Here is a 25,608-nt window from a genome sequence, read left to right as displayed (position 1 = left end):
GTTATTTGACACTACCCGATCAGTACCGGAGATAGCTTAGTGATTCTCTTGATATAAAGACAATAATTGTATTGTTCCTATTGATGCATATTTCTTATTTCATCCTTCGAGAGTTTTGTATGTTTTTTCTTGTTAATAATAAAAAAAAATAAACTTTTTTTCAAGGTTAATATGTGGCACAAATTAAATTGATAAAATATATGGAAAAAAAAGAATATATATATATTTTATTTTTTTGTATTGCTTAATGTGAACATTCAGTTCACAGTGTGTTACAACAAAGTTAATACACAACAATAAATATAAAGAATAACAGCAATAATAGTTAAGGAAACTACTTTACCAACACCATAACTCAAAACAGAAACAAACTAAAAAGTAACTAAAATAATAAACAAGAAAGAAAAAGAAAATAAGTGGGAATTACTTAAATTAAAAGAAAATTACACATTAATTAAATAAAAATGTTTGTAGGCCGTGCAAATTGTACATGTTCTGAGTGCTTTTTTGTTAAGTGAAGATGAATTTGTAATCGGATACTGTTTTATCTCTTGTAAGAATACCAAAGAAATAGGTTTCCAATTAAACATATTTACATTTATGAATATAAAATCTACATAGGAAAATAATTAAATTTATTATAAAGCAGGCATTTGGATCTGCTTCAACAAATTCAAAAATAACAGTTTTAGGATTCTTTGAAAAACTTCGATATTTAGATTAACAAACTAACATCTTCCCAAAGTTGCAAAGAATAAATGCAAGACCAAAACAAATGAAGAGAGGTTTTTCATTCTGACAAAAAGAACAATTAGTGTCAAAATCAGATCTAAAATGTTTCTTTAAGACATTTTTGACAGGGTAAATATTATGAATTAATTAAAAATATATTTCTTTTACTTTGTGAGGAAAAAGCTTTTTGCATAGACCATATATTTTTCAATTTAAATGATCAAAGAGTCCATTCCAATTTAAGATTATAGGAGGGGCAGAGACAATGTTCTCAAGGAATAGAGCTCTTATTTTATGATTCCTTCCTTTTTTTTCAGAGAAACATATCTCACCAATAGGTGTGCTTACAGGTTCAGGAGAGGATAATGAACCCATAAGACAGAGTATTATTTTTGAAAATCATGTGTAAGCCAGATGGAATAGCATCCATAACTGTTATATTCTGAAAGAAATTCAGTATACCTAAAAAGTAAACCTTCATTATTGAAGAGCTGTCTTACATGAAATATTCCATTACTGAACCAGTAATTATAGAACAAAGATTTATTCTTAAATAGAATGTTCCTATTGTTCCATATGTAACACAGATGAGGAGAAAAGTTTAGTGCCAATAGTCCATGCCAAAAGAACTTGTTGGTGAAAGTTAGATAGCTTGACAGGGATTTATTGAATACCATAATTACATAAAAAATAAAATTGCACCACCAAGTTGTGAGAAGGCAAGCTGATGGAAAATATTCCAAATAGAGGTGGGGTTTTTAAGGAATCGATTAAGCCAGTTTTTTTTAATTGTGTTATTTAGTGAGCTGAAATCAATGAAGTTTAAGCCACCCTTTTTGTGAGAATTTAGTATCACTGACTTTTTCAAATAATGGTATTTGTTTTTCCATTAAAATGTAATTAATAACCCATTGATTACTTTACACGTGGGCTTATCAATGTACAATGCCTGAGTGGCATAAATTAGGTGAGACAGACCCTCTGATTTAACAAGCAAATCTCTGCCTTTCAAAGATAGGTCTCTCTGCAGCCCAGCAATTAAGCCGTTTCATTGTTTATGTAACAATTGTGTTCAAATTAGCAGTGCATATAGAGTTATATTTGGTTATTTGTATACCCAAATATGTAACAGATTCTAACTGAAATACCACAAATTGCTGTTAAACTAAATAGTTTACATTTGTTAGAACCCATTTGGGAAATACAGATGTGTATATAAGTGTGTGCGTGCATTTCTTTACATTTAATATTTTATTTTCTAAAGATATGTTCTACTTATTTCAGCATACTTTAACAAATGTCTGCATTTAAGAAACACACAGGATAAAGTTATTTATTCATTCAATTTATTTAATAAATTAATGAATTGCTTCCATCCCTCACTGGAACATGGCATTGACCTTCAGGCCTTGTTCATCAACACAGTATGACAAAAATGTTTCCATGTCCTCTTTACACTGAAATATAAACAAAAAGTCATCCTTTGTACTGGAGAATTCATTTTGTTGTTCATCACTGTACATTTGCAGAAATGCAGGCTCTCTCACATCCTCATCACATCCCCGCAAATCTCTGTCCATATATATATTTATTTATTTCACCAGGTGCAACAGCCGACCATTGTAAAAGACCTTCATACAGCTTGGCACTGGGTTCACAATCACAGAGACGTATTCCATGAGGATGTGAGAGAGCCTGCATTTCTGCAAATGTACATATATATATATATATATATATATATATATATATATATATAATGGCACGTAAACTAATTAAACTATTTATCCAGCATGCATGCAACTGCTTGATATATGACCACTAAAATCATTTACCTTATCAGTGTCCTCTTCAACCACAACTCTTCTGCTGGGCAACAGTTTTGTGATGGTGGATTTTGACACCCTAAAGACAAGCTCAAGGGTTTCCTGAAGGACTTGGGATGCTTCTTCTGTCCAGTATGCAAATCTCTGTCCATAACTTTGGAAAATATGTAAATGTATATGCACTCTATTTGTAAAACAACTTTCTAGTATGACTTTGCCAACAGTGACTTAATACAGCCAAGATACTGAAATTTTATCTGTAGATTCTGTCATACCCTTCTAGGCAAATCCTCTCCATCAACCACCACTGGTGAATCAATGGCACCTCCTCCTAAAAACACAAAAATACAAATAAAAAAATGGACATATACCAGTAGTTTGATGGCATACTTGTGTGAAAATCCAGCTTACCTCTGTGAATGATAATGGACATGACGTACAGGTGCTGAGAGCATACTGTGAAATGCAAATAACACTGTAAGACTTTGATTTTATTATCTAACAGCTTTGATAAATTAAACATTCTTACCACCAGCATGTAGACACCACAGGAATTCCCTGCAAGGTGATGCTATCTACTGAGGTAGAGAATGCTAAAGTGATAGTGACACTCTGGGCACACATAGACACACACAGTCCCAGAAACATTACATTATCCACATCTCTAAATATACAGTGTAACAGTGACATAACAAGAGCTCAGAGAATCAGAATCATAGCAAAGAAAATACATAGATCAGCCTATGCCTAGGTCTAATTCCGATAGTATGTCACTACTTAATTTACCTTTATTATTCAAATACAAACCGTTTCATTAAGAAGTTTCATCTTATTGACTCCAGCGTCGACGTCATCTTCCGGGTCAGCAACTTCAAAATCATCTCCCATGGGACAGGCATTCATGAACTCTGGCAGACGTGGGTGTCGATAGAAGAGGAGGAAGTAGGGACTGTGTCTAGTGTAGTACTGATCACATAGGAAGCTTCCAGTGGCGGCTGCTGGTCTTTCAAAGAGGGGAAGCTCATTTTCAGCCTACATTATAAACTTATTTACCCTATTTTTTGCACTAAATCAATCTTAGGTGTTGATCTGCCCTGCTGTTTAATTCAAATTTTTTCCTCATAAGGAAGACTTTCAAATGGCTTCGCCAAAATCAGGTCGACAATATTAGCACCGTCTGCCATCGTGCGCAGTTTCACCCGTACGACGCTTAGCCTAGCCTACTGTATGAATGAATGAATGAGCGATCTAACGAACAAAATATAGCTCTAAAACAAAATATAGTAAAACTGAAACAAGGAATGTGGTGTATAATTGTGTGAAATGTATTATGCAAATTGACTAGCAATTTCACCAAACAAATATAAAGAAATAGGTTGCAGCAGTTTGTCTTTCGACTACACTTGAGAAATCCGCTGATGGGACTGAGCCTGAAATAGCTTCAGTGACTTCTTATAGTACAGATTCGCTGTCAATCAAAAGGAGATGCAGTCTTTCGACAGATCCTCCAATCATCACGCTGAAGCCCGAGTCCGGGCCAGCCCACTCCTCATTCACCCCCAGAGACGCTGGCGTCCGTGGGCGGGACATAATCGCAGCATTTATCCAATGACCGTCTATTTTCGAGCACTGAAAAAACTGTTCATAGCAGCCCCATTGAAGTCAATGGACGCTCGGCTTCAACAGGGAAATGCATTGACGCTACGGGAATGTATGAGAAGTAAATCGAGTCAGCCGACCTGCTATATGTAATGTAGCTGATTCTGAACAAACTCGTCTTCGAGATGAACGTGTTCTAACGCATTTTTAGTCAATAAATTGTTTACACAATAGTACATATTTGACCATTATTTTTTTGACATTATAGGGGAAGCTGAGCTTCCCTTGCAGTCTTAAAGAAATCCCCTCTGGAAGCTTCCCATTAACTATTACATTTGTATTGAAGGGAAAAACTCCACCCTTAACATTACATATTAAATAAATTCATCAATTAAGTTTTACCACTGACAACTAACCGTAGATATTATAAATATAATAAGTGAGCATGTTAAAACACAACCTGCTTTGCAGTGTTGATTCCATACACCACAGCAGGAAGGTGGAGATCCCAGTCATTATGGTTGTCATTCACATACTTCCTGAGAGTACGCTTGATATTCTGATTGGTCCTTTCATCCTGTACATATCAATGCATATATAAAGTTGACGAATAACCACAAGACAACAATAGATCTTACAGAACAGATATCCAAAGAGTTACCTGTCCGTTGGTCTGGGGATGGTAAGCACTGGAGACAGCATGTTTGATTTTCAGCGTACTGAAAATGCTGTTGTTGAGCTGTAGAGGGATTATCAGTTAAATTTGCAAGACTGGAGTAATTGTAGACAACAACATACATGTAGAGACTAGAGTAGGGGGAAAAACATAATAAACCTTTACAAAACTTCACCTTGTTGACAAACTCCTTCCCTTGGTCTGTAATGATTTTCCTAACCATGCCGAACAAGTACAACTTTGTGGTTATTATTGCAGGCACCTCAGCTGCTGTCTTAGATTGCATTGGTTCTGCAATCACCCACTTGGTGTACAGGTGTGTCATGTAAGGACATACTTGTTGTTGCGTGCTGTTTCTGGCAGTGGTCCAATCAAATCCAAACCAAGCACTTCCCAAGATTCTTTTACCTGCATGGCACAAAATTAGCATCAGCCAAATGCTGGGAAAACTGTACACAAGCTTGAGACTAGCTTGTTAGTCTCATCAGTATGCTAAATTATTGTAAGTAGTACCTTAATGGAATGCAAGACTGGCACAACAGTCTTGATGGGGTCATTCAACTGGCAGCGGTGACAAGATCTGACCTAAAAAGCAAAAAAAATGTTTTAACAATGTCTAGAAAATATCCAGTTGATACAAGTTGGTGATGACAATAAATATAACTTCTAAATCAAGGAGGTATCGAACAATCAGAGGTGGCAAAAATAGATACATTCTTAAGTATAGATACTTGTAAAGAAAAAAACTGGTTGAATTGTCAAGGGTATTTGATGACTTATGATGAATTCCTTTCATACTTCAAGTTCCCTGTTTCACCTAAAGAATTTGCCTCTGTAATTGGTGCTATTTCTCCAGGTGTTGTTTCTTTATGTAGAGGTATTACATACTCTAAAGGTGTGCCTGTACTGCATCTAGCTGATACATTTTGTGGTGAAGTTTGTTTTTCGACAAGCAAAAACAATAAGGTTATACGTTCACTTTTTCAGAAAGAACTAGTTAGTAAACCACTAGTTAGTTTATTGGAACTAGGAATTGGAGTAAGATATGGCTGTTGCCTAATAAATATATCATTACAAATAAGGTCAAGGAAATTTCATTTAAGATATTGCACAAATTTTACCCCGCTAAACATTTTCTATCCAAATTTAACAAAGATATAGATGTAAATTGTTCATTTTGTTTTTTGCAACCAGAAACTGTACCTCATATTTTTTGGCATTGTCAGTATACAAAGAGGTTATGGTGGGAAGTTTCTAAATTTATTAATGACAAATTGGATTGCAACTTCCTTTTGTTATATGAACATGTAATAATTGGTTTTGTCAAATATGAAAAAGTATGGAAAATGAAGCGTATATTATTAATTTGGTGATTATATTTGTTAAGTTCCATATTCATCGGTGTAAATTTAGCAATCAGAAACCTCTTTTTTCTGTGGTATTGAAAGAATTAGAACATTATATGGTTTCTATTAAGGACAGTACAAACAAAAAAGCTGTTAAAACCATTCATTTATTGAATACATTTATGATTTTGTGAATTGTCAAAGCCTTTTAATGTCTGGTTGGTTTATTATACCGTTTTTTGTATCTTATATATTTTTGTATACTTGACCCTGGCTCTTTTATTTTTATTTTATTATTATTATTATTATTATTTATTTAATTTTATTTGTTCAAGTTTTGTAACTGTTGTTCAAGCAATAAAAAAATAAAAAAACGAGGTAGCTACATAAGTAAGCCTAGAAATACCTTCCGCTTTAGCCAATAAAACACGACCTTTGAGTGACAAGTCTCTCTGTAACCAAATATTAAATCTGTTCTTTACTTTTTTAATCACTGGATCAAAATTTTGTGAGATTCTCTCCTTCTCATTTTTAATAATAACCATACCCAAATAAGTTGGAGCATCCTTAACAGGAATATTACAAATTGTTCTGTCTTGGCAGCTTTTTAAGGCAAACAGTTCACATTTATGTAAATTAAGGCATAGACTTGAGGCACTGGAAAAAATTCCAATGAGCTCGACAGCTGACTGGATTTGATCAACATTTTTCAGGAAAAGAGCTGTGTCATCAGCCAACTGACTTATCAGGACACTTCTCTCTTCAACTTGAATTCCCTTTATCTGACTTGATTTAATGAAGTGACAAAACACCTGAGCAACAACGAGAAAGAGGTAAACAGAAACTGGGCAACCTTGCCTAACTCCTCTTTCCAGATTAAATCTTTGTGTAGTGCCATTATTCAATTTCACAGAACTATTTCCACCTGCATAAAGAGTTTTCATGGCATTACAGAAATAAGCCCCAAAACCAAAGTGTTCTAAACAATAAAACATAAAAGGATGCTCAACAGAATCAAAGGCTTTGAAAAAGTCTAAAAAAGTATAAAGCTATCATCTTTTACAAAGTCAGAATAATCAATAAGATCAAAAATAAGTCTGATATTATTAAATATATGTCTATTTCTCATAAACCCAGATTGATTTTCGTCAATAATGGAATCTAAAACTAATTTGAACCTTTGGGCAAAGACATGAGCAAATATTTTATAGTCATTATTCAACAAACCCTATCGACCGCTACTGCCTACTGGCGCGGACGAGCCGCAGCACCGCCATCTTAGACCGGTCACCCGCTCCACTCAGTTTTTTTTTTATTTATTTTTTTATTCAACAATTGCACAGTTTACAGGAACGTTCATCTCCATTATAAAAATAATACATTGTGCAGATTCCAACATTGCGGGAGTTTTAACATAAACAAAACATAAACAAAAGACTCACATCATCACATTTTGCCAGGGGAAGTACGGATTTACAAAAAGATATCAAATCGTTTACACACATTCACAGTTTTTGTTGCCTTTTGATTAAGAGAATACATAAGCGTGTTGACATACTGCTTAACCTCATTGTTAAAAGCAATAAAAGATGTTTTGGAATGTGCAAACTTACATTTATGAATGTAAAATTTTGCCAAGAGAATAATGAGATTAATAATGAAAGTTTCATTAGGCCTAGTCTTAGTTCTGTTGAGGTCATAAAGACCAAAAAGAACATCCTTCCAAAACAACTTGAAATCTTTCTAAATTTTTTCTGCAATAAAATTACAAATATCAGACCAGAAACTTTGGACAAAAGGGCAGTGCCAAAACAAATGAGTAACTCTTTCAATACTCATAGAGCAGAAAGTGCACATTACATCAATGTCTTTTTAAATTTTTTTTACAATATGATCATTAGACGGGTAAAACTTATGAATTATTTTAAACGATATTTCTCTAATTTTGTTGGTCAGCAAATATCGGTTGGGTAAGAGCCAGACCTTCTTCCAGTCAATGTTTTTCACAAATTTATTCCAGTATGGAACCACATATGGGACTGTGATAATATCTGTTTTGAACAGGGCTCTAATTAGTTTATTGTTCTTACCATTGTTACAAGAAAAACAAATCTTACCAACTGAAGTGTTAGTCAGCTGATAACAAAGTTATTTGTTGTGTGTCCAATCTTGGTTGAGCTCTATATAACATGCAAACACCAGAAGAAATTGCTCCAAAGACTTTGGCATAATCTCCAGGAGACACAGGAATTTTGTATTCTTATAGAAACTCATTATAAGAGTAAAGACAACCATCCCTGTTAAATAATTGGTCAACAAAAATAATGTTATTATTAAACCAGTAATCAATAAATAAAGATTTGTGTTTAAACAATATGTCTTTGTTGTTCCATATGTAATATTTGTTGGGTGAAAAGTTGTGTTTGAAAATAAGAGACCATGAAAGGAAGGCCTGGCGGTGAAAGGCTGACATTTTTTATCGGGACTTTATCAATATTATAATTACAGGTTAAGAAATAGCTCAACCCACCCAGTTTTGACAGCATATGACATGGTATGACATTCCAAATATAATTAGGGTTTTTAAAGAAATGTTTCAACCAATTTACTTTAAAAGTATTATTAAGAGTACAGAAATCGATAAAGTTTAATCCACCCTTTCCATAGTCGTTTGTTAGAACAGACTTCTTCACATGATGAGTTCTATTTTTCCATAAGAAGTTAAAAAGAAGCTTATCAATCTCAGTAATATGTTTTTTTGTCCACATACAGAGATAGAGCTGGATATGTTAACCGTGATAAACCTTCTGCCTTAGACAGTAGGGTTCTGCCTCTGAGGGAGAGATCCCGTAACAGCCAATGGTTCAGCTTTTTCCTGGTTCTTTGAATAATAGGGTTGAAGTTCAATAAAATCCTTTTTTGTTGGTCCTTGGTGATTGTGATACCTAAGTGAACAAGTTCACTTTTGACTGGGATACTACAAATGGAAGATTTCATGCAGTCCTTAATAGACATGATTTCACACTTATTGACATTCAGCCTTAAGCCAGAGGCCATGGAAAATGTTTCTATGGTATTTATTGCAACAGAGACTTGATATTCATCTCTAAGAAAGAGAGTGGTGTCATCCGCCAGTTGAGATATAATAAGCTCTCTACCTAATATACTGATGCCGTTTATCTCACTTGATTTAATATGATCAGACAAAAGCTGGGCTACCAATAGGAAGAGGTAAGGCGAAGCCAGGCACCCTTGTCGGATGCCTCTAGAGACATTGAACCTGGGAGACATACCACCTGTTAGTCTAATTGAGCTATTACTATTGTTATATCGACTTATAATAGCTGAGGAAAAAAACTCACCAAAACCGAATTTTTTAAGGGACTGTAAAATGAATGGATGTTCAACGGTGTCAAATGCTTTGTAAAAATCTACAAACAGCATGAGCCCACCCTCCTCTACCACCTCTGGGTAATCTAAAATATCTAAAATGAGCCTAATGTTATTTCCTATATGCCTTTTGTTCATGAAGCCTGATTGTGTTTCGTCTATGATGGAGTCCAGAACAGACCGTAATCTTCTAGCCAATAAGAGAGCTAAGATTTTATAATCGTTGTTAAGTAAACAAATTGGGCACCAATTAACTAAAAATAATTTGTCCTTGTTTGGTTTAGGAATTAGGACTGTTATTCCCTGGGTCAGAGAGGTGGGGAGGCATTCGTTTTCAATGGATTCTATGAAGACTTTCAATAAAAAAGGGGACACTTCAGCAATAAAAGATTTATAAAATTCTGAGGATAGCCCATCACACCCCGGCGATTTGTTATTTTTTAGTTGGTTTATAGCTTGCTGTACTTCTTCAAGTGATATAGGCATGTCACAGTGCTCCCTATCCATTTCGCTTATCATTTTCACTGAAAGGGAGTTTAAAAAATTATCAGACGCAGTTGGGCTACACCCGCTCCACCCAGTGTAATCTGTATGGTAGGTGCAATGAACTGTCAGCGCATTTAATTAATCATAACTCACTGAATACCGAACTGATTTTCACGCTGAGTTTTTTTTTGCTGCAAAGGTCATTCATGTAGCTATGATACAGGACACATGGTTCGGCGTATTTTAATATTCATAGTAGGCTTAACAGTAATATAATATTCTGATATAAGATATAAAGTGACCAGACGTCCAAAATCAAAATATGTGATGTAGGGTATTTTATAAATCACACACTATAAATATGATAAAGAATCAGAAACAGATAGTTGCAGTAAAGTAAGATATTTTAAGAAGTTGAAGAAACTATTTATAATGATTTGTGACACACTCTCTCTCTCTCTCTCTCTCTCTCACACACACACATACTCTCACAAACAAACAAACAAGCGCACACACACACAAACACGCTGTCTCTCTCTCTCACACACACACACTCTCTCTCACATACACACACACTCTCTCTCACATACACACACACTCTCACTCACACACACACTCTCAATTCAATTCAGAAAGCTTTATTGGCATGACAAAAAAATACATTTTGTATTGCCAAAGCATCAAAACAACATAGAAAATGATTTAGAACATTTAGTACACAAAATAATAATACTGATAGCATAAAACAACAATAATAAAATAAACAAAGATTAATAAATAAAATAAAAAGGATTTAGAAATCTATATAAAAAAAACAAAAACAAAAGAACACTGAACTTGGAATTGAACATTATATACATGTGTGTAGGTCTGATGCAGTGTGTTAGGCTGTGAGTGAGTGTGTGTTTATTGGGTGTTTGCTGGTCTCTGGTCGTCCCTCGGGATGTGGCAAGATGCAACAAATTTTGCAGCTATATTTGAGCATTTGGCTTCTTCGCCAAGAATGAAACAGAGTTTTTGGGTTGGATTACAGGTGTTAAATTGGGGAAATATTTGATTAATTTTGGGGTAATAGTGGTCTCTGATGTGTTTATATTTTGGGCATTCTGTGAGGAAGTGCAGCTCGGTCTCCGTCACTCCCAGGATGCAGTGCGAGCAGAGCCTGTCCTCACAGGAGAGCCAGGTCTGTCTGCGCCGTCCCGTCTCCACGGCCAGACTGTGCTCGCTGAGTCTGTACATCGTCAGGGTTTTCCTGAGTTTCACATCACTCACTGTGCTCAGGTAGTTCGCAACAGTGTACTCTCGATTTAGTGCCGAATAACATTCCAGTTTGTGTTGGTTTTGAATGGTGTTTGTCCAATGGGTGATGTACTTGTCTTGTTCTGTGTTGATAATTTGTGCGGGCCGAATGTGTGTGAGTGTGTGTGTGTGCTGAGGTGTGCTGATCTCTGCAGGAGAGAGCTCAGTCAGTCTCAGCACCAGCTGGCACAGGGGACTCCTCGCTACGCTCAGCTCTTGATGTTTTAGGGCTTTGTAATGGTATGTGTTGGGGTTGCTTGTTTTTAGGTGTTTCCAGAATTTGATGGCTCTTTTTTGGATGTTTAGAAGGAGAGGGTATTGGCCTAATTCTGCCCTGCATCCGTTGTTTGGTGTTTTTCTTTGGACTTTGAGAATTCGTTTACAGAAATCTAAATGTAGAGTTTCAATCGGATGTTTTTCCCAATTTGAAAAATCAAATTAGATAGAAGGACCCCACACTTCACTGCCATATAAAACAATTGGTTCAATTATTGATTTGAAAAGTTTGAGCCAAGTTTGGATTGGGATGTCAATTTTGATTGATCTTTTTATGGCATAGAAAGCCCTTTGAGCTTTCTCTTTGAGTTCATTCACAGCCAAAGAGTTATTTTCAGGCCGAGGTAAGTGTATGTCTTTGTGCTCTCAATGGTTCTGTGTGATAGTGTGAATGTGTGTTTTGGTCCCTGAGATCTGGAGCATTTCTGAAACATCATGACTCTAGTTTTCTGGAGGTTGACGGTCAGGGCCCAGGACTGACAGTAATCCTCCAGCAGATCCAGGCTGTCCTGAAGCCCCTCTTTAGTGGGCGACAGGAGAACCAGGTCATCTGCGTAGAGAAGACACTTGATCTCGGTGTCGTGTAGAGTGAGACCTTGAGAGGGAGCATGTTCTAATGTATCGGCTAATTGGTTGATGTAAATGTTGAAGAGGGTGGGGCTTAAACTGCAGCCCTGTCTCACTCCGCGCCCCTGGGGGAAAAATTTGGTTCTTTGGTTTCCAATTTTAACAGCGCATTGGCTGGCTGTGTACATCCATTTGATCAAATCATAGAATTTCCCCCCTATTCCACTGTCGATAAGTTTCAGGTATAATCCTTTGTGCCAGATTGAATCAAATGCTTTTTTGAAATCAATGAAACAAGCAAAAATTTGTTCTTTGTTTTGATGTACATATTTGTCAATTAGTGTTTGTAATGTAAAAATGTGGTCGGATGTGCGGCATTTTGGAAGGAAGCCAATTTGGCATTTACTCAAGGCATTGTGCTTCATAAGGAAGTGTAAAAGTCTGGAGTTTAAGACGCTGCAGAGAACCTTCCCCAGGTTACCGTTCACACAGATGCCTCGGTAGTTGTTGGGGTCTAATTTGTCTCTGTTCTTGTGGATGGGGCTGATGAGGCCCTTGTTCCAGATCTCAGGGAAGAACCCTACACACAGAACATCATTGAACAGTTTCAGCATGGCCAGTTTGAAGCTTTGGTCTGTGTGTTTCAGCATCTCGTTCAGGATGCTGTCTACACCACAGGCTTTCTTGTGCTCAAGGACTCCTAATTTTTCTTCCAATTCTTTCATTGTTATGGGGAAATCTAAAGGGTTTTGATTTTCTTTAATTGATCTTTCCAAATTGTCTAGTTTATTAATTATTTCATTTTGTTTATAATTTTGAATAGTTTATTAATTATTTAATTTTGAATTTCAGTTGGGCTGTATAATTCTTGGAAGTGGTTTTTCCACTTCTCCCCGTCTTGAATTGCCAGAACCTCTTGGTTTGGTTTGTATAACAATTTCCATTTATCCCAAAATTTTTAGTTTATAGATTTTTCAATTTCTTCAAACTGGCTTTGCAAAAACTGTGCTTTTTTCCGCCAGAGTGTGGCTTTGTATTGTTTTAATGCCTCACAATAAAGAAGGCGGAGGTCCGAATTATCTGGTTGTCTGTGTTTTTGGTTTGATAAATTTCTGAGGTTTTTTTCTCAAAGCCTTACAGTCCAAATCAAACCATTTGTCTGTATCTAAATATTTTTTCTTTGGTTTAACAATTGACAAATTACTTTTTTGTGCTGTTTTGTAGAATATGTTGTTTAAATCTTGTACTTCTTGATTGATGCCGAATTGATTTTTAGGGTATTCCTGTATTTGGAATGAATGTATGAGGGATTGTATTTCTGGAGATTCAACAGCAGTGCTGTAATTACTGGCACTGTTTTCAGTCCATTTGAATGACATTATTTTGTTCATTTGATATGGAGTCCTAATAGGTCCATATGTCAAATGTGTCTCTCTCTCACACACACAAACACTCTCTCTCTCTCTCTCTCTCACACACACACACACACACTCTCTCTCTCTCTCTCTCTCTCTCTCTCACACACACACACACGCACGCACACACACACACACACACACACCTAGCTAACGTTAGCTGGCTACGATTTCAGTACAGTAATGTCAAAGATCCTTGCTCCTTCTCTTATTCTATTCACAAAATACAACCAATAGTACGGTAATGTTAAAACTTACTTGTTAAAAGTAATCCCCCGGGCCCTATTTGCGATGGTCTGCCGATTAGAACAGGAAAATGCTCCACAGTGCTCTGGCATCTTAACTGCTGCCGCGCAACGAAACTAGGAGTACGACCGGTTTATTAAGATGGCGGCCGTATTTCTTAGTGCGCAGCGGCCAATAGGGCATCTAGTCTCTATATAATATCTGTGGTTGCGCTCTCTCCGATGATAGAGCCTTTTTTTTCTCCGATCAAAACGGTTTCGTTTACATTATTTTAGTTAAAGCCGACTCTTAAAATTAGTGTGCTTGAAATAAGCAATTACAATCTCTAATGTCCGCTAGAATGTGTTAAGACGTTAGACCTAAAGTAATGAATTAGTTTATTGTCTATAGAAATAGTTTATTTAGAATTTCTTCTATTTTATCTGCTACCTAAATAGCCGAACATATAATATTCATTATGTCGTACGCTACACTGTAATGTTCACTATATGTATATAATACACCAATGAAGTTACTGAACGGTAAGATTGTTGATATGCATTGTATTCTTCTGTTAAATACAGTCTAGAGCTCTCCTGAACAGGTTTGCTGAGACCTCTGTCCAGGGCCGGCCCAAGCCTTTATGGGGCCCTAAGCAGAATTTGATTTGGGGGCCCCTCGGTGCCGCCAATATGATTGAATATTGTCAATGCTTGATTATTCGCACACTATAAATCTAACACACCCCTTATCAATTTTATTAGTTGTAGCTGTGTTGCTTACAATATACCAATGTCTGCCTGGCATGATTTTACCCTTCTACAGTTTTAAATGTAACAGTAGCACACCTATATTTACCCAATCCTGTTGATCCTCTGTTACCAGTTTTGTGTACTTCCTAGAGAACAATTTGCAGCAGAAGCTGTAGACAGTATCATTTCTTTTTGAATAAGTGAGCAGCTCCTGTTTCCCCATTAATTAACTTTCTGTAGGTGTAGTGGAAGCTTCGACCATCAGGTTTTTCAGGGAATGTGAAGTTTTCCTTTATAGGCAGTGGCTCTCTGCTTACCAGATCAGTCCTTTCTGAGTCTGACAGGATAGATAACAACATCAGTGGATGCACGTGCTGGGAAGTGCTCCTCGCATGCAGAGGATGGACCTGATGAAAGATGAAAATAATAATAAAAGCTAGCTATGTTAGATGTCATATTAGAAGGTACTGCAACTCTCTGTCAAAAACAAAGGCATGTTTATCCATATAAATATAATGATCTGGGTTTGTTGAAAAATCATCATCAGCTGTAGCACTGGCACTTGGGACAGGTGGCGTTGGTTGTGCCCCACGTCCAAAATATTTCAACAGTGCTCCTAGGGAAGTTTCATAAGAGTACATATTTGACAGAATATTTGACAAAATATGTTATTTTCTCAACACAAATTATTATACACAGCAGCAAGCCATCTGTACTCCTAAAACAACAACTCTTAATCTATAACTAGCTAATTGAGGCATAATGATATTGGAATATAATAGCAAAGACCCCAAAATGGTAGATAATGTAAATAATGTTAAGTTATCAGTACAAAGTTTATGGAACAGAAGCTTATTTTTATTACAAAAAATATATACCCAGGAAAGTTATTTTTACACAGAAGACAAAAACTTTAATCTAAAACTTGCTAAGTAATATGTTATACTAATAATATATTAAGATGTCAAGGCTATTTACGGATCAAACTTTCCTAAAAAAGAAGATATGCTACATAGGCTATGTTAACTAACTAGCCAGCTAATGTTAGCTCATAACTTAGCCTAACTACTTAACATACCTTTATCGTGCTGTTTTTTTCTCTTCCTCTGTTTTCTTCTTTTTCCTTTTCTTTGCACCAGAGGATATGTCCTTTTTTGTGACATTGCTGTTTTGCTGTCTGAATGTGCTTGCATACTGCAGCCCGTTAACATAATATTGCGTTTTTGTATAATTACCATTGTCCATTGTATGGAGGACTAAACATGCAAAAATAATAAATAAATACATAAATAAATAAATGTAATAATAAGAAAATAAATAAAGGATAAATGTCTTGATAAAACAAATATAATTCGTTTTTTAATGAAAGTTATTCCTGAATTTATTTTTGTATGACCTTTTTTTCCTTTATTTATTATTTTCTCTTTTTATTTATTATTTTCTCTTTTTATTTTTATTCTTTTTAAAAAAAAAATATTCTTTCATTTTTTTTATTATTATTTATTTATGCATTCATTTATTTTTATATTTATTTGTTCCCACATGTATTTATTTCTATATTTAAATATTCCCACATGTATTTATTTTTGCATTTATTCTTACATTTCTGTCTCTTGTATGATAATGATGTGGGCGGCTCCTGCTTACCATTGGCTTATTGTAGATTGAAGCGTGTGCTCGATTACTCTTGACTTGTTTTGATGTGACGTTAGGTCATAGACATATCGCGTAAACTATAGCTATTTGTGGGGCTATAAATATAAGAGCTTCAGTCAAGCCAAGATTTATTGGTTATACTACAATCACAAAATAAATGGGGAGCTATTTCTTCAACAAATCCACAAAATGAGCAAGTTTCATAAATGATATGATTTAACCTTGTCCTTTTATTTTTTTTCTGTGTATATAACTTCATATTTTGATGTCTGCAAATACATAATATTGTTTTGTGTTATTATGATTGTTCATTGTAAAAGATACAACCTTGCTTCATTTCCCTGATCGTTTATGCATGTATATAAATCTATAGCTGACGCTTCACATATATCTAGTTGAGCGCCATGCTAATGAAGTGGATAATCACGCATCAAATAAATGTTTCATTTAGAGTAGAGGTGCTTATTGATGGTTTAGGAGAGCTGTATGCCGGTATGAATTTAGAAGCACATCCTGGATTGATAAACTCTCTGCAAAACGTTTCCCTGCATATTCTAAATCTGTGCGAGTCAGGGGGTGCTGAGGTGGGACATCCATCTGCTTCCGATAAAACTATTGAGCTCTCGACCAATGATGCACTGGAGCTCCGCAAGGACCGCCTCCCTCATTTACATGTTGCACACAGAAAAGCAAAAATAAATAGGCCTACATGTATAAATAAATAAATATATATGGGAATATATAAATATGGATATAAATATATGTGGGAATATATAAATATAAAAAATAAATTAACACATAAATAAAAAAATATGCAAAATAAATGAATAAATAATTAAAAGCTAAAAAGAATAAAAATAAAGTTAAAAATAAATATAGAAAATAATACATAAAGTCATACAATAATAAATTCAGGAATAAATTAAATTAAAAACTAATTATATTTGTTTTATCAAGACATTTATTCCTTTATTTATTTTTGTATTATTACATTTATTCATTTATTATTTATGCATGTTTAGTCCTCCATACCATTGACAGTATAATAAAAAAAAAAAAAAAAAGTGCTCTTGGGGGCCCCCTGGTGGCCGCCGTGGCCCTAAGCAGCCGCTTAGTTCGCTTATGCCTTGGGCCGGCTCTGCCTCTGTCTGTGTTTGGGAGAGAGCGTCTCACTGCTGTCAGAACATCACTGCAGACGCCACGCTTCTCCACTCTGCAAAGACATGTCTCAAGAGCACTGCCTCCTGTTCAAAACACTGTTCCCTTTCAACAGACAGTCCTACTCAATCGGTAAAACACCTATCTATCTGTATGTCTGTCTATCAATCCATTACTATCATCCATTCATCTAGTCATGTATCCATCTATCCATCCATTTATCAGTTCATCCATCCATCCATTCATCTATCCATTTACCCATCCATCCATTTATCCATGCATCTATCATCCATCCATCAATTCATTGATCCATCTATCTATCCATCCATTCATGTATCCATCTATTCATTCATCCATTTACCCATCCATCCGTTAATTTAACCATCTGTCCATCCATCCATTTATCAGTCTATCCATCCATCCATCCATGCATCTATCCATCCATCGATTTATAAGTCCATCCATTTATCCATCCATCATCTATCATCCATGCATCTATCCATTTATCCATCTATTATTCATTCATCCATCCATTCATTTATCCATCCATTTATCCATCCATCCATCCAGTCATACATTTATCCATCCATTTATCTATCTGTCCATTCATCCATGCATTTATACATCCATTTATCATTCATCCATCCATCTATATACATTTATACACCAATTTATCCATCTATCATTCATCCATCCATCATTTATACACCAGTTTATCCATTTATCATTCATCCATCCATCTATATACATTTATACACCAATTTATCCATCTATCATTCATCCATCCATCATTTATACACCAATTTATCCATCTATCATTCATCCATCCATCTATACATTTATACACCAATTTATCCATCTATCATTCATCCATCCATCTATACATTTATACACCAATTTATCCATCTATCCATTCATCCATCCATCTATACATTTATACACCAATTTATCCATCTATCCATTCATCCATCAATCTATATACATTTATACACCAATTTATCCATCTATCCATTCATCCATCAATCTATACATTTATACACCAATTTATCCATCTATCCATTCATCCATCAATCTATACATTTATACACCAATTTATCCATCTATCATTCATCCATCAATCTATACATTTATACACCAATTTATCCATCTATCCATTCATCCATCAATCTATATACATTTATACACCTATTTATCCATCTATCCATTCATCCATCAATCTATATACATTTATACACCTATTTATCCATCTATCCATTCATCCATCAATCTATACATTTATACACCAATTTATCCATCTATCATTCATCCATCAATCTATACATTTATACACCAATTTATCCATCTATCCATTCATCCATCAATCTATATACATTTATACACCTATTTATCCATCTATCCATTCATCCATCAATCTATATACATTTATACACCTATTTATCCATCTATCATTCATCCATCAATCTATATACATTTATACACCAATTTATCCATCTATCATTCATCCATCAATCTATATACATTTATACACCAATTTATCCATCTATCATTCATCCATCAATCTATATACATTTATACACCAATTTATCCATCTATCCATTCATCCATCAATCTATACATTTATACACCAATTTATCCATCTATCATTCATCCATCAATCTATACATTTATACACCAATTTATCCATCTATCCATTCATCCATCAATCTATATACATTTATACACCTATTTATCCATCTATCCATTCATCCATCAATCTATATACATTTATACACCTATTTATCCATCTATCCATTCATCCATCAATCTATACATTTATACACCAATTTATCCATCTATCCATTCATCCATCAATCTATATACATTTATACACCTATTTATCCATCTATCCATTCATCCATCAATCTATATACATTTATACACCTATTTATCCATCTATCCATTCATCCATCAATCTATATACATTTATACACCTATTTATCCATCTATCCATTCATCCATCTATATACATTTATACACCAATTTATCCATCTATCATTCATCCATCAATCTATACATTTATACACCAATTTATCCATCTATCCATTCATCCATCAATCTATATATACATTTATACACCTATTTATCCATCTATCATTCATCCATCAATCTATATACATTTATACACCTATTTATCCATCTATCATTCATCCATCCATCTATACATTTATACACCTATTTATCCATCTATCCATTCATCCATCTATATACATTTATACACCTATTTATCCATCTATCCATTCATCCATCAATCTATATACATTTATACACCTATTTATCCATCTATCATTCATCCATCAATCTATATACATTTATACACCTATTTATCCATCTATCATTCATCCATCAATCTATATACATTTATACACCTATTTATCCATCTATCATTCATCCATCAATCTATATACATTTATACACCTATTTATCCATCTATCATTCATCCATCCATCTATACATTTATACACCAATTTATCCATCTATCATTCATCCATCAATCTATACATTTATACACCAATTTATCCATCTATCCATTCATCCATCAATCTATATACATTTATACACCTATTTATCCATCTATCATTCATCCATCAATCTATATACATTTATACACCTATTTATCCATCTATCATTCATCCATCAATCTATATATACATTTATACATCTATTTATCCATCTATCATTCATCCATCAATCTATACATTTATACACCAATTTATCCATCTATCCATTCATCCATCCATCTATACATTTATACACCAATTTATCCATCTATCATTCATCCATCCATCTATATACATTTATACACCAATTTATCCATCTATCATTCATCCATCCATCTATACATTTATACACCAATTTATCCATCTATCCATTCATCCATCCATCTATACATTTATACACCAATTTATCCATCTATCCATTCATCCATCTATATACATTTATACACCAATTTATCCATCTATCATTCATCCATCCATCTATATACATTTATACACCAATTTATCCATCTATCCATTCATCCATCCATCTATACATTTATACACCAATTTATCCATCTATCCATTCATCCATCCATCTATACATTTATACACCAATTTATCCATCTATCCATTCATCCATCCATCTATACATTTATACACCAATTTATCCATCTATCCATTCATCCATCCATCTATACATTTATACACCAATTTATCCATCTATCATTCATCCATCCATCTATACATTTATACACCAATTTATCCATCTATCATTCATCCATCAATCTATACATTTATACACCAATTTATCCATCTATCCATTCATCCATCCATCTATACATTTATACACCAATTTATCCATCTATCATTCATCCATCCATCTATACATTTATACACCAATTTATCCATCTATCCATTCATCCATCCATCTATACATTTATACACCAATTTATCCATCTATCCATTCATCCATCCATCTATACATTTATACACCAATTTATCCATCTATCCATTCATCCATCCATCTATACATTTATACACCAATTTATCCATCTATCATTCATCCATCCATCTATACATTTATACACCAATTTATCCATCTATCCATTCATCCATCCATCTATACATTTATACACCAATTTATCCATCTATCCATTCATCCATCCATCTATACATTTATACACCAATTTATCCATCTATCCATTCATCCATCCATCTATACATTTATACACCAATTTATCCATCTATCCATTCATCCATCCATCTATACATTTATACACCAATTTATCCATCTATCCATTCATCCATCAATCTATACATTTATACACCTATTTATCCATTGTCCATTCATCCATTATTTCAATATTGCTGCTGTTTTTCAGGCTGGATATAAGAAAAAGCTCTGGAAGAAGTCAGCAGCCTGGAAGAAGCACCTGAGAGAACATGTATTCTGTAATAAAACTCAATATAAAATGCTGGATAAAATGATCACATCCTTCTGGAAAAGAAGGAACTGCTATCTCAATGACAGTGTCCTTCGTTTAATATGTACTAGATATGTATCACCATTTCTGTTGTGTTCTGTATGAATTCACTATTTAACAATGTTATACACCTGTGAGTCAGTAAATAAAATGCTTTTGCATTAATATAGCAGTAATATTGCATTTCCTCTCCACTTTTCTGCTATTTGCTAAAATCATTTTCTTAACGTGGAGTTATTTACAACAGCTCGCGAGGGAAATCTTTTCAAAATGAAGCCATGTCTTGCAGTTGAAATAAGTCACATGACCCAGGGCTTCACATTTACCTTTTAATTGCTGAATGCAATACAATTGGAGGTTTTTCAACAGAGATAATTTCACTGTTTTACATCAACTGCTGTCTTTTTCACTCAAAACAACAATAAATGACCTTGAATAATGTGATACAGTATATTCTGGCCTGCCAGACATGACAGCGGTGATATATGGAAATAAATGAAGGAGATGCTGCAAGCAGTTATATTTCACAAAAACATCTTTACATCCTTTTCTCAAGTCTTTTTATAGCTACATTAAAAAGTGGTCTGAACAATCTTGCACAAAACAAACAAATCAGACAAAAAAAACATGATTTCAGTTTCAAATGCCAGGACTTTTCTTGTCTTTAAAGGCACAGCCTCTACTTATATGTCCCTGAATTTAAAACATATCCTCTGGCATGATTGAGCATGCATCTAAAATTCTCTTTGCATCATATTTTAACATTTCCAACACAGAGACAAGTCCATAAGATTCATATTTTAAACACAATTTGGTAGATATTAAATTGGGTAAGTTCATATGTAAATATATTTCATATATTTCCCCACTGAATGATAACTGCATAGACTCAACTGAAATGTACCTGGTTAGAAATGTCAAAGGTTGTGCCTTTAATGACTTGATTATTTGAAGAAGAAATTCAGCAGTATGAAAAAACTTGTGTCACAAAGAAAATACTGCAATGTTTATTTAGCTGTGAAAATATGAAGCTAACAGAATGAATTCAAACCAGATGCTTTTCCTCCTTTAAGCACAATAAATGTAGTCAAATATCACCCTAAAATCAAAAGGGAAAACAATATTACACCTTTAAGTCAATTTTAAGATTTGATGCATTTTGAAATTATTTTACACACACATTCTTATTACTGTAATGTGAAATATGTTATTTGGGTTGCAAAGTAAATCAGACAATTGCCATGGTTATAGGTGTAGTAGTGATTTTTATTATTATAAAGGGTATGTAGAATATTTTTCTGCTCCCTGAAAGATATGAATGAAATAAGCGTCCTGAGATATTTCACAGATCTCTGTGACAGTGCTAGACTCTGTAAACAGCAATATATATATATATTATATATGACCATGGGCTACAGACACATTCTTTTATCATCCAATCAGAAGATGTGCTTTCTGCCTGTCCATCATTTTGCACATTCTCATAGTGCAGTAGTTGATGCAGAATGTTTATTCAGTTTTAATGTCATATTTAAATGTATAACAGTTGTCAGCTGAGGGTGCTATTTTGCTACTGTAGTGTTTGACAACCATGAGAAGATGCAGTGCTGCTCGGTGTCAATCTTAATGCTGTCTTTGGAGGGTGGTGCTTTGGAAGAAGGGGCGTGTCTAATTCAATGGCTCAGTCTTGTGGAAGTTCAAGAACAGCTAAAATCGCTTACAGCACCTTCCAGTATTCATGATGTTAGTATTTGTTGTACTGCATTTGATTTATGCTGACAGGATGATTTTTACTACTGTATTACAGAAAATGTGCTTAATTGTTATGAAAATAATTTCACAATGCAAATAAATCTTAAAGGAATATTCCGGGTTCAATTCAAGTTGAGCTCAACCGCATTTGTGGCATAATATTGATTATCACAAAAAATATATTTTGACTCGTCCCTCTTTTTGTGGGTTCCAGAGAGGCACTAACAATGGAAGTGAATGGGGACGAATCTGTAAACATTAAAATACTCTCTGTTTCAAAAGTATACCAACAAGACGTAAACAAAATGGATGTTAACTTGATTTCAGTGTGATAAAATCACGTACCAACATTTTCTGTGTAAAGTTATAGCCAATTTTACTTCGTTGCCATGACGATGTAATATCAACAAACCCTAAAACTACTGTAAAAAATTATGATTTAAACAATTTTACAGCTCAAATAGTACACGAGTTTCAATATAAGAATTAATGTAAGTGCTTTTATAAAATTGCAAGTTTCATATTTCTGCCTTTAAACCCTCAAAAATTGGCCCCATTCACTTCCATTGCTGCTATGTAACCTTTTAAAGAAAAGGAGGGACGAGTCAAAATATCTTTTGTGGTAATCAATATTCTGCCACAAATGCTGTCGATTGAGCTTAACTTGTATTGAACCCGGAATTATGTATTCCTTTAAAATTGTCTTTATTTTTTTTATGAAACAGCTAATTTCTTATTATTTTCTTTTGATTTGGGGGTGAAATATGACCTAGACATTGCCTTGTAAAACACATCCACATTTCATTAGCACTGTTCCAACGATGGTTTTACTTAACAATGTAGATAATTTCACATTTGTAAAAATGTTTTGTGATATAATGACAAAAACAGTTCCTAAGGCAGATATTGTGTCAATGAAGCTTGATATAAGCACTCTAAACAAATGTTCATTTGGAGAGTTATGATATTTTAAACACATTAAACATTTGATTCTACAAGGCGTGTTTGTGAGATCAGGATTGTCATAATTCTCACAGGCTCAAACATAATGCTTCCCTCTCAAACTCTCTATAAAGTATATCAAATGTTCCAAGATCCATCTGTGGTTCATATGCCTTTGAAACATTTGACACTCTGCTGCTTTCTCCATGACATTCAAGAAATCTGCAGCTCTAAGTCACTCTAATACACATGACTGTAATCAGAAATGATACAACACCAAGCTGTGATACATAATCGCACAGTGATTTGACTTGTCTAGGATTAAACTATATGACTAAATGTGTGAATGCTACAAGAGCTACACTACAACAGTGAGTGAAGGTCTCGCTCTGTGATTGTCTGTCTTTCCATCTGGGTGCTATGAGTGTCACAGAGATGATCACCGCACCACTCATGCCTACTCGCCTCTGATGAGGTACTTTAACAGTAATACTGAACACGCTCAAAGATGAGGGACACATTCTTATTGTCAACATTTCATGTGAATGCATGCAACATCAAGCAACCGAACAGATTTAAAAAAAAAAACAGCGACTGTAGAAATGAACCAAAATGTGATTTAAATTAGATTTAAATTTAAAAAATACATTAAACTCCATGTTGGTCATTCAATGCTAACTTTTGGAAAGTTTCTAAATTATTACAAATACTGTACATGCTTTGTAATAATGATTAATGAAAAAATATTAATGTCACCAAACAAATAAAAAAACCAATTTTCCTAATGCCTCTTGCTGTCTTGGTTAACTTTAAAGCACTAAAAAGGAATAGTTTGCCCAAAAATGCTAATTCTGTCATTTATATTCACCCTCATGTCAATTTAAACCTGTATGACTTTCTTCCAATGAACAATTCAATTCTATCTGTTCCACACACAAAGGAATCATCTGGTTTCATATGGACCACTTTTGATATATTTTAAAGGTGCTTTAACTTAAAGGCTTAAATAAAAAATTAAAGATGATTTGCATCATTTTTGAAGCTTGAAAGCTCCAGTCCACATTCATAATAGCATGGAAAATAGTGACCAGTACATTCTTTGAAATTTCTATTTTATGTTCTACAGAAGAGAGAAAGTCATACAGGTTTTGAACGACATAAGGGTGAGTAATGATGACAGAATTAGCATTTTTGGGTGAACTATGCCTTTTACAAATGGCTATTGAACAGATTTATCTGAACATAACAGTACGATTCCTATTGTATATTTTGTGGTTGATTTACTGTATTTTTAGGTGCACAATATCATAAATGTATTTCTTTTTTTTTTTTAGTACAAGCTTGTATTCAAATGTGCAGACAGTTGTACTCAGCCCACTATAAACAAAGATACACCCAGGTATGTTCATAAACTAGAAGAAGAGTACACAATACTGCACTGCAAAAAAAAAAAAAAAAAAAAAAAAAATTATAATAATAATAATTAGATATATATATAAAATATTTTTGTCTTG

The 25,608-nt window shown here is 34.1% G+C and overlaps 1 long non-coding RNA gene across 2 annotated transcripts; it reads right to left on the bottom strand.

Moving 5' to 3' along the window:
- Positions 1-315: 315 nt before the first annotated feature.
- On the bottom strand, positions 316-13,998 carry LOC127656831 (uncharacterized). Of its 2 annotated transcripts, none has more exons than XR_007972210.1 (9): positions 13,868-13,998; positions 5,344-5,415; positions 5,006-5,238; positions 4,816-4,893; positions 4,615-4,731; positions 2,967-3,558; positions 2,831-2,886; positions 2,565-2,709; positions 316-2,189 (listed from the first exon to the last, which is right to left on the bottom strand). It is a non-coding gene; the product is annotated as an uncharacterized LOC127656831 (long non-coding RNA). The 2 variants fall into 2 exon arrangements; XR_007972209.1 differs by having other exon boundaries at positions 317-2,189; positions 2,967-3,553.
- Positions 13,999-25,608: the final 11,610 nt, after the last annotated feature.

This window comes from Xyrauchen texanus, chromosome 16 (genome assembly GCF_025860055.1).
Source record: "Xyrauchen texanus isolate HMW12.3.18 chromosome 16, RBS_HiC_50CHRs, whole genome shotgun sequence".
NCBI lineage: Eukaryota > Metazoa > Chordata > Actinopteri > Cypriniformes > Catostomidae > Xyrauchen > Xyrauchen texanus.
This window is presented reverse-complemented; position numbering and strand designations above follow the sequence as displayed.